Below are 9,739 nucleotides of genomic sequence, written 5' to 3' on the forward strand. Positions count from 1 at the left end.
TTTTGTATGTGTTTGCTGTGAACTGGGTCCCCTTGTAAAGCACGGGTCAGGTCCTCACTGACATATGTCCCCACACCCTTTTCTACAGGGTTGCTTGTCCTCTGGGCGTCCCACAGCATGTGCTGGTGCCGGGGGTTGTTCTTCCTCAGGGGCAAGACTTTGCCCTTCCCCTTGTTGAACTTCATGAAGTTCCTGTCAGCCCATTTCTCCAGCCTGAGGGGGTCACTCTGAATGGCAACACTGCCTTCTGCTGTATCAGCCACCGCTTCCCAGTTTGGTGTCGTCTGCAAACTTGCTGAGCTGACACTCTGCTGCATCATCCAGATCATTAATGCAGATGTCAAACAGGACTGGACCAGTACAGACCCCTGGGGTACACCACTAGTGGCCGGCCTCCAACTAGACTTTGTGCCACTGATCACCACCCTTGGGCCTGGCCATTCAGCCAGTTTTCGGCCCCCCTCACTGTCCGCTCATCCATCTGCATCAACAGCTTCGCTATGAAGATCTCATGGGAGACCATGTCAAAGGCATCCCTGAAATCCAGGTAGACAATACCCAGAGCTCTCCCCTCGTTGCCAAGCCAGTCTTTTCATTGTAGAAGTTTATCAGGTTGGTTGAGCATGGCTTCCCCTTAGTGTAGCCATGCTGGCTTCTTGTCCTCAGTGTGCCTGGAAATGGTTTTCAGGATTATCTGCTCCATCACCTTCCCAGGGATCAAGGTGAGGCTGAGGGGCCCGCAGTTCCCTGGGTCCTCCTTGCCCTTCTTGGAGTGACATTTGCTTTCCTCTAGCCTTCAGGCTCTTCTCCCAGTCGCCATGATCCATCAAAAGTTGTTGAGTGGCCTTAAAATGCCATCAGCCACCTCCCTCAGCACTTGTAGGTACATCCCAGCAAGGCCCATGGACTTAATATGTCCAGCTTGCTTAAGTGTCCCCCTGACCTCATCCTCTTCCACCAGCGGTACGTCTTCCTTGCTCCAGCCTTTCTCCATGGTCTCTGGGGCCTGGGATTCCTGAAGATCGATCTTGCAAGTGAAGAGGCAAAGAAGGCATTCAGTTCCTCAGCCTTTCCCATGTCCTGCGGTACCAGGTCTCCCACCTTGTGGAGCAATGGACCCATTTTTTCCCTAGTCTTCCTTTTGTCGCCTATAGCGGCCCTTCTTGCAGCTTTGACAATGTGCCTTCCAGCTCCACGAGACCCTCCAGCTCCAGCAGACTCTCCAATTCCAGCAGACCCACCAGCTCCACCACACCTCCCTACACCTGAACCCCCTCCCTCTGCGGGGCCAAACCCCGGATGAGGGGACCGAGGGGGGTCTTCCCGCACGGAGCCAAGGGTGGGAGCCGGGGCTGGGCAGACAGCGGGTTTTCCTGCTCTGCCTGCCCAGCCGGAGTCTGGCACGTCCTCCCGGAGCGGCGAGTGCTGCTCTGCTCCTGGCATGCATAATTCAGGGGCTGAGATACGCCGGGACGTGCTAGCCCACTTCCAGACCCTAAATTTAGACAGCAGGGAAAGTACGTGGGTATGCAGCAGCGGGCAGGCTTTGGTGGGCACAGGGCTGGGGCAGATGGGGAGCCAACATGCCCTCTGTGTCCTTGAGGAAGAGGATGGTGTCACTCTTCTTGCTCCAGAGGTAAAGCTCCGGGGTTTGGCCTCTCATCAGCAGGGGGCACAAATTTAAAAAAGCTGTTCTAAGCCCCGGTGGGCTCCCAAAGCTGCCGGCTGGTTGCAGTCCCGCAGCAGGAGAGGTCAGTGCCCATAAACTGCTCGCTGATCTCAGCTGTCTCAGGTTGCTTTTCCTTTCAGGAGGTGGCTGGGGTGGGCGCTGGGGACGTGCCCAGCCTGGCTGTGTGTGGCCACGGGTCTGGCAGCACCCACGGGGCAGGCAGCAGCCTCGGGGACACGATGGGCTAGCTCCAGGCACAGCCCCCTGGCTGGGAGGTGGGGGCTCTGGCAGCTCCCATCGCTTCTCAGCTGGATACCACTGCCCGGTGACACCCGCAGCAGGAGTGTCCTTCAATCCCTGTCCTCCCAGGAAGGGCAAATGGGCTGAAGGGGTATTTGTCCCCTTGGTTCTGCTGTCCCCCTGTGCCTTGCAGGGATGTGAGGCCGCTGGCGTGCCCAGAGCAAAAATGCCACTGGCTGCATGGATCCTGGAGGGACCAATCCTGCCCACACTGTCCCCTCATCCCCTTTGAAGGAGCCGCCAGATGGCAGTGCCGGTATGAGACCAGTGCACACAACTGACGGACAGTGGGGACAGTGGCTGGGCTCGGTCCCTGCCGGCTCCTGGGTGGCCAGGCAGGAGGGAAAGGGCTCCCCACCCCTGTCACTGCAGTGTCCCCATGCCTGGTGAGCAGAGTCCATGCCACCACCACCCCCCAGAGCATCAGCCCCTCGCCATCCCCTTCTCGCGAGGTGGCTTCTTGGCAGCAAGGTGTGCCCTGGCCCGGAGCAGGTCCCGGTGAGGCAGAGAGCAATGTCACAAGTGACAGAGCTGTGACAGCCCCCTGTGCACCAAAGGACACACTGGTTTTACATGAGGAATGGGAGATGAGGGATGCTGCCAGGCCCCAGGGACGTGTGGCTGCCTCCAGCCCCCCCTGCAACAGACCCCCCACCCGTGTGCCCCTGCTCGTCGGCGCTAGGAGCATCCTTGCCCATGTACCTTTAATAAAACACCTTTTTTCTGCTCTGCCTCCCCCTCTGCTCCTTCTCCCACATCCCTGAGGCATGAGGGGACATCTTTTTCCTCCTCCCCCTGGTGCCTGGTTCATTAAGGGTCAGGGTATCATTTTCTGCCAGCCATGGGGGAACTATAGGGCTGGGGGTGTCACCAGACTGGTGGCAAGCAGGGCCAAGCGCAGCTTGCCAGGGGTGCCCGGGGACCTGGGGGGAAAACAAATGATCTCATGTGACTGTATCTGGGACAATACCGGCTTAGCCGTGGGCGCAGCCAGAAGGGTTCCTGCTGAGCCCGAGCGATGCTATTCATGGATAAACCTACATTACAGTAATTAATAATAATTAATAATCAAGACTGTATTGGAAAACCAGCTAAACCCACCAAGCACCTTTCCTCCAGAGCATTGCCTGGTGCAGGCAAATGCAAGGATGGCATAAGCTGCGTTTTTGGGGTGATGAGGGTTTGAGAAACCCCTGGCCCGTGGGGCTGTCCTATCTCCAGTGCCCTGGGGGCTGGCCCCACTCCTGGATTGGGCTGTTGGGGCACCCAGGACCCTTCCTCTGGGCCATCAGCTGCCAGCAAGCATGTCACAGCCTTGTTGGGAACTGCCCCAAGATCTCAGGGTGCTGCTCATCCATGCTGGGAGGTGTGGGAGGTTCCCCTGCCCTTCCTGGACCACAAGGGATGCCAGGAGTGAAGCCACCCCCGTTTACTGCCAGGGGGTATATTTTCTCGGCTGCGCTGCCTCTCCTGGGGTTCCCAGCCCCCAGAGGAGAAGGAGGACAGGCACAAAGCCGGCCTGGGATGGGAAGGACAAATGCGAAAGTCCTGAGATTGAAGTATCTCCCTCCCCCCTTCCCTAAGGATGCCTTTGAGTCTGGGAATTAGTTTTCCACTAAGCTCTTCTGCAATAAACAGAGACACGGGAGGACTAGCGATGGGTGATTGCGTGGCCTGTAATTACAGGCAGACGCGGGGTGTTCAGGGTCACGAGAGCCAGGATTCAAACCCAGTGCAAAGGAAAGGGATGATTTTCAGGAGGACCATTGCAGTGACTTTCTGTCTTTGAGCTCCTCATTTGTCTCTTTGGTTTGCCAGGACCTTCCCGTCCTGCAACACCGCAGGCTTGGTAGCCAAATACACCCCAAAAGCATCAGCCCTTGAGACCAGCCCAACAGACAAGCCTGGTGGAGACCAAGAAAACCCTCTGAACCTAGTGATGGGCATCCCAGCTGCTGGCATTGCTTCTGGGAACCCACTGAGCATAGGGATTTGCATTTGCAACCCTCTTCGAGGAGCTTTTGCCAGTTTGAGATGTCTTAAAGGCCAGTGGGGCGATGAGGAGCAGACACGGCTGGTGCTTTCCATGATGGGCCATCACCAAACCTATTGCTCATCATCCCACAGGCTGCGGTCTTCTCCCCAAAGCCTCTCCCAGCCAGAAGAGCTGTTTCATGGCTGTGAGGCCAAGAAATGCTGGCCACCCTCCGTCCTTGAAGCTTGATTTAGCCTGTGCTCGCCGGCACAGCGACCGGCTGGAAAAGCTTCGGCATTTCCCTGCTGAGTTTGGACAGACACTGTTTGTCTTTCTGGTGGCGGTGGCCAGATGCCTGGCTGGTGATGGATGGGAGTGTCACACAGGAGTTTCTGCACTGTCACAACTGCTGGGTCTCTCATGGGGTGGAAAATTTGGAGAGGAGGTGCCTCCACTGTGAGCTGAACGTCCTCCCCGAGGAACCAGGATCTGAGTCACCAGAGGTGGTGGAGTAGGGAGATCGGGGGAGGAAGAAGTAGGGTGAGACCTTGATCTGAACGTGTCCTTTGTTCACCTGGCAGGAGGATTTGGTTCTTCTTTCATCCCCAGCGCAGCCTCCACACCGCTGGGTGCTCCTGCTTTGCCACTCGCCCCAGATTTGGGTTTGAGCCCCTCAGTTTGTTTTTCCAGCACCCGAAGGCTCCAGCCTTTCTCCAAACTCCAGCACGAGCCTCCCTGAGCCCCTTGCCTGCATTTCCCAACATTTCCTGGGTGACAGGGTGTCCCCAGTGCCACCCGGGCATCCCAGCCAGGGCAATGCCAGGGGGATTGCAAATTCAGGATGCCCACGGAAAGCTGCGTATGGCGCAGGCGGCTTTCGAGCCTGTTCATTTTCAGCCTTAACGATTCTTCCTTTCGGAGAAATGGCTAATGAGCCATAGGGATCCAATTAGATTTCTCCAGTCAGCCTTTCGCCTTGCTCCTTGCCATTCAAAAGCAAAAAAAAAAAAAAAAGAGACAAAAAAGCCCCACAAGCACCATCGTGGAGACAATTAGATCAGTGTCTCCTTAATGAGTTCATGGCTCCGGCGGAAATATCTGTCTTTGTCAGGCAAGGCAGAACCCAAACGAGCATGGGTGGGGTGGGAGCCGTGTTCCCCCTGTTGCAGACCCTTCGTGGGGTGCAGGTGAGCCCACAGGGTGCCTCGCCAGGTTTGGGATTTGCTCCCTGCACCGGGTACTTTGCACAACACCCACGTGGATGCCCGGAGCCACACGGCTTTTTTTTATTAAGCACAGCAGCGAGCTGGGGTTTTGCACCATGTTTCTGTAGGATGAAGGATGCTAATGAAGTCCAGATGTTCTCAAGCACCAAAGAGCCCGGCTTGGGTGGAAGGACCCCAGGAAACCCCGGGGTGGGAGAGGAACGGGGCCACCACGATGGGGAGAAGCGATGAGATGCCATTGGGAGCATCAAAGGTCACCTGATTGGGGATGAGACACTGCGGGGTGGAAGATGCCACCAGCGAGGACTTCGTTGTCCCCCCCGGGTGCTGACAGACCCCAACACCCCGACGGTGGCTGCGGCAGCGGTGCCGAGCCCCACGTGGCCCTGCCGAGCAGATTTTGCTTAGCTGCCTGGGCTATATTTAGCTGCCTGTAAAAGGGGTTAGCGAGCAGCGCCGGAGCCAGTGGCACAGCTAAGAATGTCAACGTAAGAGCAGCCAGGGATAAAAAAAGCCCAACCCGGGCGGCTGGGAGCTTTGCACAAATCCCTCTCGCTGCTGGAGGTGGAGGCAGGCGGGCAGGCAGGGCTGCAGGCAGGGCTGCAGGCAGCGCCCCCACCCCCCCTGGGTGGGAGCTCCTGGTGAGGGCTACTCACTCTCCACCTAGCTGGCCATTTTGGGCTGCTTTGGCTGGTTTGCAGTATCCTGGAGTTGGGCCGGACAGTGAAGGTCTGTCAGGGGAGAACGGGGCCTGAAATGTGGTGGTTTTGGTTAAATTCCAGGGGTTGCATGGCAGGCAGCCCCCTCCGTGGACAGGGGACAGTGACAGGCAGGAGGGACAGCCTGCTCCCCCAAGCCGGGAGGGGTTTGCGAGGCTCCCCACAGCCCCATCCAGGCATCTGGAAGTTACTGGAGCACGAAGAACAGCTTTGAGCTCTTTTGTTGCCCATGAAGACATCTTTTGGGGATGCTTTATTTATGCTCAGTTAACTCCAACACACCTTTCTTGCAAAGGCTCGCCCCGCCGCCCCGATCTGGTCTCTTAAAGCAGAAGCTGGGCAAATCCCACCATGTCCCAGCTCCTCCCAAACCCTCCTGTGTCACCGTGAGCTCTTCCCATTGCCCTGACCTTGCCTGGGCTCACCTCCTGCCCGTGTAAACCAGGCTGCCGCCACAAACAGCCAGAATTAAGCCAGTGTAGGAGTCAAAGCATAAGAAAGGTAGTTTCCCGAATGGTAGCTATTTTGTCCCAGAGATAATTTGCATGTTCTGCTGGTCCGTTGGGGCAGGTGATGAATATTTCCATGGCTGGGGCCCGAGAGCAGCACTTAAAGAGTCATTCGATGGGGACCTCGTTTCCCTGGTGGGACCACAGCTCCTGTGAAGAACTGGCAGCAGGATGAGCCCCAAGCTGTGGCTGCATCTGGCTGCGTGATCCGCCATGCCTTGGGGTCAGGAAAGAGCTTCTGCTGCAGAAAAAAAGTAAAAAAAAGTAAAAAATTAAAAAAAAAAAAAAAAGGCATTATTTGGGTGGAAATTTCCCATTCTGCTGGGAACAGCAAAGTTGCAGCCGAGTTGCAAAGACCTGTGCAACTCATTGCAGGTATGCAAGCTGCCTTGACCCACAGAAACATGAAAAGCAGCTTGTGCGCTCTGCCCCATCCTGGAGTGGATGTGTGGGGCTGAGTGTGCACCCGAGCCGGCGGGGGCGGGGGGGAAAGATCCCCACCACCTCCATCACCTCGTGCTCGAGGTGGGGGGACACGGTGCTGCAAAACTGATGTGCCCTGGGAAGGACGGTGCAGCAAGCTCTGGTCCAGACGGCTGAGTGCCGGGAGCAAAGAGGACACCCAGGAAGGGCATTTCTCTCTGCCGTGATCTGAACGTCTCCCGTCGAGGCAGAGATGCCCAGACTTTCGTCTCGCCGTGACACTCCACCCTGCCTGGTGACAAACTGCCTCCCTGGGCGGTGTTTGCTGGCGTTTTCCCTCTTGTTTTAAATCCTTCAGGCAATGAGATGCTCTCGCTGCCTTTGGCCTCCGAGATGTCCCGGGCAGGATGGTTTATCCCATGTTTTCTGCAGATCCATCCCGCAGGAGCCACCTCCATTGCTCCAGGGCTGGTAATCCCCACACAGGGACGACCCCAAAGCCGTGTCCTGCCCAGGCTCATGGAAAGTCCCTGTCCCCAGCCAGGGAACAACCTGCAGGTCCCCAAACCCTGTGACCCACGTCCCAAAATAGCACCTTAATGGAGGGACTGACGCAGCCCAGGGGCGAGCTCAGCTCAGGAATAACCTTTCCTCCACATCACCTACGTACCCGGTGAGAAATCAGGGTCTAAACTGGGCTGGAAATTAGGAAGATACATCTAAAAGAGGAACAGCAAAGCGCTGCTTTCCCTCGGAGGTGACTTTTAGCCCAGATCTGAGCCCGCAGCGCTGGGCGGGCGAGTGGAAAACAGCCCTGCTCCTCCCCTGCCTGCACCCCCGGGCAGGGGGATACTGCCCCCATCCCTGCGGGGCTGGCCCAGCCCCACGGCAGCTGGAGGGTCGGTGGCTTTTAATGACCTTCTTGTGCAACTGGAATAAAGCAGCTCGGCAGCAGCAGGAGGAGGAGAATAGACTCTCCCAAGCCCATTTCCTCCCTGTGCTGGACCCCTTGTTTTTTAGGAGAAAATAGGATTTAAAGCAGGTGGCAGCGCAGGGAGCGGTCTCACCCCATCCTCTCTGGCTTCACCTCCCTGATGGATCAAGTAGGGGCTCTCCCAGTGCTGGGGAGGGCACAAACAGTGTATTTTAGGTCCTCCACCAGCAGGGATGCTCACCCTGCTGGGAGCACTCTGAGAAGAGGATCCCAACGTCTGCAGAGCCTGAGAGTAGGTGCTGAAAGAGCAGAGGAAGAGCCGAGCAACCTTTGCTCCCGTGTTGGTACAGCACCGAGCGCCGCGGCACTGCCCTGTGCGAACACGAAAACTGCCTGATAAGGGAATAATTTTTCCCTTCCCGGTTGCCATGCTCCCAGGCTTTTATATCACCGGGGCTTGTACACAGGAGTTTTATGACCTTCAGCTGGGAGTTTGGGCTCCTGATGCTTACCATGTCCTGGATGCAGGCTGGTTCGGGGAGGTTATTTGGTGCCAGCAATGCTCTGGCTGAACACGGAGGGACTCAGGAGCCTCCTGCGTGCCTCAGTTTACCCACCTCCCCTAGCCCATCCATCTCCAAAGGGTCACACTGGCAGAGGGAAGTGCTCAGCCTTGGTGGAAATGGGGGCAGAGCATCCCTGGGGGGTACCTGGGAGGAGGGAGAAGCAAGACCCACCCCAGGGTGCTCCAACAAGACCCTCCCCAACCACCCTGGCCTTCCCTTCCCTCCCTCCCAGCATCTCCTCCCTTGCTCCCACACGTCTCCCGCAGCAGAGGGATGGCAGCCGTCCCCCTTGCCTGCCACAGCCAGTGTCACATCCGATCAGGTGCCAGGCGGGATAAACATCGCCAAGGCTTGGCCCGAGACTGCTCTGGCGAGGGGAGACAGTCAAGGAGAAAACGGAGCGTGAGGAGCTAAAAATAGCATCTGGTGAAGTCTCCCCTCCCCGCCGGCCACGCGGGAGCTGCCAGTCGCCCGTCACCACGCGTGAGCGAGCAGGCAGGATAAATGTCCCTCCCGCTGGCTGGCAGGGCCGGGTGGCTCCAGCCCCCCCTTTACCTCCAGCTGTTGGAGGTATGGGGGGGTACTGGAGACAAGCATCCCATTGAGACCAGCCAAGGCCTGGCCACTTCAGTGGCTCTTGTCCCTCTACAGCCCCAGCATGGCCACATTTGCCTTGCAGAGGTCGGGAAAGCATCGTCCTTCCCAGCTCAGCAACCTCGGCTGGGCCTGGCGGGGGGTCACAAGCTTCTCCCCACGGCCCACGAGCCCCCAGCAGTGCTGAGGTCCCCTGGGGAAAGGACAGGATGGACACCTTGGTCTGGGTGCCGAGCATCACCCCTCACCATCAGCAGGGAGAGGAGGGTGGCCAGAGCCAGGAATATGGGAATGTGCCCCCAGCTCCGCTCCTGCCGGGAACAGCAGGGCCAGGGGAGCAGGGATGCCTTCGCCCGGATGCACCCCACTTCCCCAGGCCTGGGGACATCATCTGTGGACCTCGAGAGCCAGAAGGGGACATTTTGGAGCCGCTCATCAAAATTGTGCTGTGTCCCTGTCACGCACACGGGAGAGAGCCCCCACCCGGGGGGGTGGGATATTGCTCCTGCGTGCAAATGTGGGTTGCTTTTAACGCACGCTCGGGGGGGCTCTCTTCATCGCTGCCTCTCCCCTCCCTCCCTCTCCGCTCCAGCTCAGGGCTGCGGGTGGGGAACCCCCACGGCACACACTCGGTGTTGGCCGTGTCCCCCCCTCCTCGAGGCAGTGCTGGTGTCAGGCCAAGCGCAAGCGCGGGCTGCCGGGATGGTGGCATCTGCTCTGCCCAGCGTCCTTCTGCCGCGGGGACAGTCCTTGTGTTGGGCAAAACGTGGGGCTGTGACAGGATCGGGTGGATTTACACACCGGAATCAGGGTCTCTCAGCCCC

Source organism: Numenius arquata, chromosome 21 (assembly GCF_964106895.1).
Source record: "Numenius arquata chromosome 21, bNumArq3.hap1.1, whole genome shotgun sequence".
In the NCBI taxonomy this organism is placed as follows: Eukaryota; Metazoa; Chordata; class Aves; order Charadriiformes; family Scolopacidae; genus Numenius; species Numenius arquata.